The sequence below is a fragment of the Xenia sp. Carnegie-2017 genome, unplaced genomic scaffold (assembly GCF_021976095.1).
Source record: "Xenia sp. Carnegie-2017 unplaced genomic scaffold, XeniaSp_v1 HiC_scaffold_16, whole genome shotgun sequence".
Taxonomy (NCBI): Eukaryota; Metazoa; Cnidaria; class Anthozoa; order Malacalcyonacea; family Xeniidae; genus Xenia; species Xenia sp. Carnegie-2017.
Window position 1 is genome coordinate 11,905,312 of NW_025813469.1, and position 6,000 is coordinate 11,911,311.

The window sequence follows — 6,000 nt, forward strand, 5'->3', positions numbered from 1 at the left end:
TACAAATCAGTCGATGCCTCTAACTATAAGTCAATGGTAGGAAGTTTGATATAAGTGGCAATTGCTACCCGTCCAGATATAGCTCAAACAGTAACAACATTGGCTAAATTCAACACAGCACCGAACGAAGCACATCTTACAGCTGTAAAACGTATCTTTGGTTACTTGAAAATAACTTGTAAACTAAGCCTGCTGTACCAAAAAACAGTATCGATTTAGAGGGAAAGTATGATGCAGACTGGGCCTCCGACACAGACGATCCACGGTCAACTTCCGGAAATGTGTTTATAATGTCAGGTGGTGCAATCAGTTGGGCAAGCAAGAAACAACCAACAGTGGCTCTTACAACGTCGGAATCGGAGTATATTGCGTTATGTTATGCAACCCAAGAATTAGTATGGCTGCGACAACTGTTTAAAGACCTACAAATGGATTGTACTGCGGCTAAGAACATACATTAAGATAATCAAGGTACAATCGCTATCTCAAAGAATCCAGTGCTACACAAGCGGACAAAGCACATTGATATTCAACACCATTTCGTGCGAGAGAAAGTTCAAGATGGGACACTCGAAATAAAGTACTGTCAACCAAGGAAATTATGGCAGATATTTTTACTAAACCATTACCAAGAGAACAATTTGAATAACTGCGATGCAAACTGGGACTTGCATAAACATTATGACATATTGAGTGAGTGGGAGTGTTGTAAATTATACTCAACATTCTTTATTACGTTGTTATGAAGTATTATATCTATGTTTAAGGTTATATCGTGGGCGCATGCGTCCGTTCGCACAACCTTCGTTGTTCTTTCCCTTTATCGTAATAAAATTTACTTTTATAATTAAAGCGTTTTCTCCGCTGAAATATGTCGTAATACGAACAAGTATGACATAGGGTAAGTGGGAGACTACAGTGTGACATGAAGTGAGTGGGGGACTAAAGTATGACATAGGGTGAGTGGGGGAGTACCGTGTAGCATAGAGTGAGTGTGTGACTACAGTGTGACATGAAGTGAGTGGGGGACTACAGAGTGACACATAGGATGAGTGGGGGACTTCAGTGTGACATAGAGTGAGTGGGTGACTACAGTGTGACATGTAGTGAATGGGGGACTACAGTATGACATAGAGTGAGTGGGTGATTAAAGGGTCACACAAGGGTGACATAATGAACGAATAAGGAAAAGAAACAACAATTTGCTCTGACCAAATGCGTTAAGTAATTTAAAATTGTTCAATTAAAGACAATTTCGTGTCACAAATTTGCTTTAGTATATACTTCTTTCATTGCATTTTGTCTTTATAATGTTGGCTTTTCACAATAAAGAAAAATAGCGAATCTATATTATTGATTGAAAATTTTTTTAAAAATAGTGAGTAAATTTTTACAAGATAGATGGTCATTGGTTTTTTAGTAACAAAATCATACGGTGCGAAGATTTCCAAACTAGAATATTACGATATACAAAAACCTTAAAATGGCTTTGTCAGTGAGTCATTAAAGTCATTGACTGTACAATAATTAAAATCACCATAAATTTGAATTTTCATGCCACGTCTAAGAATGTGCAATAAGTTCAATTTAATTCACTTGATGTATTAATTAGTCACATTTTAAAGCAGTATTCTGAAAAGACCACGACAGAACTATAAATGTTTAAACTTCCATAGCACATCATTCAAAGTTTAAAATATTCGTTCAATGTAACGTTATTTTCTTCACTAATTCGTTTGTATGCATATTGCCAAAATGTGAAGGTGTGTGTAGTGAGAAGGGGAGAAAAACTTACCAAAAATGTCTCTTCTTAAAGGAATCTTATTGCGTACAAATTATCATGTAAAACGAACAATTAAAATAAACATCAAAGTATTTGTGACATCAATCTTTTGCCATGGCTACTGTTCTTACTTTTTGTCCTTCTGATAAGTGATGACAATGGAAGAACGGCATAAGAACGCCTTAGGAAGAGAAACGAGAATTCATCAGACCGAATGCATGGAGGAACTAAGTCGCACTCAATCTAAGATAAGTTCCTGACACAAATTAGTCCAAAGAAGGTTGGAAGTGAGGGGGGAGCTTCTCACTCATACGGGCTCATCGAGTGTGAATCAAAAATTGTGCTCTTACGTATCAACGGCAGACTCGTTTATCGACGGTAAGATTTTTGCTACAATATTTCAAATCAAGTAGTGGAGTGAAAATATTGTCTTGGAATAGTCATGAGATGATTCTGAAGTCCCACTTAGCGAGTGTTCTTTTAGAATGGAGCTTTGTTTAGTCGAGAAACCTTGGCTGGGTATTCAGTATATCTCAAATCTGGAATGCCATTATTTACATATCATAAGATACAATGAAATAGAAATTGCGACATATTGACAACAATGCAAATTTCTAAAAATATTTAAATTCAAACAACCGCTGGGGGTAAATAATTTCTTGTTGTTTTTGCTGTTGTTTTAGCTGAACAAATTGAATCATACCAAAGATTGTCATAAATATTTTTTAAATATAGGAAGTTTATATTTGATATATCTCCGTATAAAACAGTGCTCGATGCCCGGGAGCAGAGCGTAAACAGTGGCGTAGCTAGCGAAAAACATTTGGTCGGGCTCACGAGGCGCCACCATGGTTGGCGCCAAGCGAGAAAATTTTCCGAATTTAGACTCCCTAGAACGTCGAAAACGGCTATCTTAAAAAGCAAATGCGTGATATTTATGCAGGAAATAGAACCATTTTGGTTAATTTAAATTGCCGAAGGATCTTATAGTAAAGCAGAGAAACAAATCAAATATAGTTGCAGATATGTGATTATTTTCTCAACACCACATACATAAATAGATACCTATGTACATCTTGTAAAGAAACTTTGACAAAAGAGCCGAAAAAGGCTTAGATTTGTCATCAACAACTATCAAAAGTACTGATGCCGTTCATTGTCGTGCTGAAATGACAATCATCATTGCCTGCATTAAAAAGTTCCCGGAAAAATTCTCACATGCCATGGACGTAAGACATCATCAGCTTGCTATCAGCCATATATGAATGCTTATTTCTATAAGAAAGCAAGTCTTCGTGGTTTTTCAATGAACTTCTTTACTACCTCATCATGCAATGTTTTGGTGTCTTCTTTCTCTGGCAGTATGTCTTTCTGAATGGAAATCCTGCAAAGAGAACTAAAACGTCCTTGGCTCATAGTATTTCTAAGATAATTTTTTACCCTCTTCAAGCAAGAAAATGACCTCTCAACTGAAGCACTTGTAATTGACAAAACCCCATTTATCTTAAACAGTTTTACAACTTTTGGAATACTAAATTGAAGATGGAACTGAAAAATATATTTCAATAGTTCATCGCATGAATCACGGTGAAAGTCTTTATCTCTGTAAATAAAACAAAGTTGGCTATCTAGCATTGGTATGTCAAACATATCACCATAAACCTCCCTTACAAGATTTATCTTTTCTGAGGCACTTCACCTTTGCACATCTTAAACACCCTAGGGTTAACAAGGTCTAAAAATCTAAAACGCTCCATATCCTGAAATCTTTCAGTCAGCATAGTCACAATTGTGTCAAGAATTTCAAAATACATTTGTTTGTAACTATGGTTACTGGTGGTCCCACTTTCTCAACAGCCAGGTCGTACACCTGACAATTTTCTGTATCATTTCTCAGAGAAGCAACAAAGGCCTTGAATCTCTCAACCCTACTCACCCCATAATGAAGGTCAGTGTCCTTATCTTGCAAGATAGAATAAAGTATGGATGACTGCTCAAGATTCTCTGAAAAACAAGTACCAAGAAACAAAACAAGAAGCCATTAAGGTAGCCATATAAACCAGTAGTCTTACTTAACGTTTCATTATCCAAACCTATTGGATTATCTGTAAGATTTTCAAATATGTCTATCAGTTTCTCATAGTTAGAATACAAGACATTGATGACATGAGCCCTATAATACCATCTTGTGTCACCAGGACTAGGAAACTCAAGCCTATGGGATGATAGTGAAGCTTTTCTTTTGGGGGAATTGCAAGTAAAGGTGCAGAAAGCACTAATATTAACAAAGAAAATCTTAACAGGTAAAATGGAGGATGCAGCTTGACATAATACTAGATTTAGTCTATGGGCAGCACAGTGAACAAATTGAGCATAGGGATTATCCTGCTGAACTTGAGCTTGAACACCATTGAGATGACCAGACATAACAGATGCATCATTATAAGTCTGTCCGATCAATTTCTCTTTCACATTATTGTATTGACTTAATTTACCCTTAACCACTGATGATATAGCAGTTGCAGTCCTATCACAACTAACATCAACAAACCCAAGCTGTCTTTCAATGACACTTTCCCCTTTGTCCATTCGAACAATTACACTCAATTGTTCTTTGGTAGAAACATCAGTTGCCTCATCAACCTGTATACTTAAGAAAGTGCAGCAATCTATTTCCTTTAAAATCTCATCCTCTATTATCTTATCAAGACAATCAATCAAATCATTCTGAACATCAGGAGAGACTCCAGTAAACCGCTCCCCAGCAAGGTGGGTTTCAGCAAGCCTGCCATGTAATCGCCTTTCAAAAACAGAATCCATTTTGGCAAAACTTTCAAGTAGCTCTCTATAATTTCCTCTATTCATGCTGCCACTAGATTCATCATGCCCCCTAAATGCAAGCTCTTGCCTAGACAAGAATAAAACAGCTTCTGTTATGGTTTCAACATTTCCCTGTTTTGCCTTACCTCCTCGTTATGACGCTGAATCTATTGACGTCTTGCTTGTGACATGAGACAGTAGACACAAGGCTGAAAATCGTAGGTCTTCCAGGTCTTGTAAGCACCCATGTGCGATTTTGCCTTCTCATGCTTCTTACAATCGGATAGGAAATTCTTCATGTTTTTGAATCCCGTCTGCGTCCATGAAGATGACGATCCAGGGCAAAACAAAGACAAGGCCAACAGAACAAGGCATTCTTTTCTGTGCTACCACAAAGCCAATCTTTCTTCGAGTACCAACTTTCCTGAAAGCTTCTATTGCCTGTTGTCGCTTGTAAATTTGGAATTGGCCGCTGCTTTACGAGTATATTTTGCTCGCCTGCGCCGAACAGAAAATGGTTTCTTTATTAGTTCACTTATTATATCGATCTCATTAGCCGAATCCATTGTAGTGTAAGTTATCACGATTTCCGAACGTATATTTCGAAAGCTCAAAATTCGCAGAATTTAAAATTTTCGCAAATCCAATTTTAAAGAAAACAAATTTTTCATTTTGGGGAAAATATTTGGTCGGGCTGGGCCCGACCAGCCAGACCGCTAGCTACGCCACTGAGCGTAAATATATGTAGTGATGTTGAAAAAATCACGAAAACTACAGATTCATCTCGACAAGACTGTTTTGTGATTGCTCACTCTTCAGGGGATTTAATGAATAAATACTTAAATGTTTGAAATATATGTACAAAATGACGGAAGTTAGTGTATTAACCAAGGTGTATAGTTACAAGTTATATGACGGAATTAGCGTATTAAGGTGTATAGTTACAAATTACATAGGAGTGTTTTGGATATACGGCGACAAGAGGAAACAAGTTCGTTGCGTTTATTGAGGAATGATTTGGATGGTTGGTAGAGGATGAAGAAGTTTTCTTTGAGTCAAAGGTTGCATTTTTTACTAGTGCTGTCGTGTATTTTTATCTATATGTGTATAATGTAAACATACTTCAAATGCCAATGTCTTATTGTGGATATATATTACCGCATTTCATTCATCGGAAACCGAGTTCTGAGCGGGGACTTAGTGTTTTCAATGAAAATATAGCGTGAACAAATTGAATTATACTAAAGATTGTCATAGATAGTTTTTATATATATGTGTATAATGTAAACATACTTTAAATGTCGATGCTAAAGTCGAGTTATTGTTATGAAAATTTCAACTATGTGCAATGTATTCACTACAAATGAAAATCTCACATTGAAAAGAACTTGAAGATT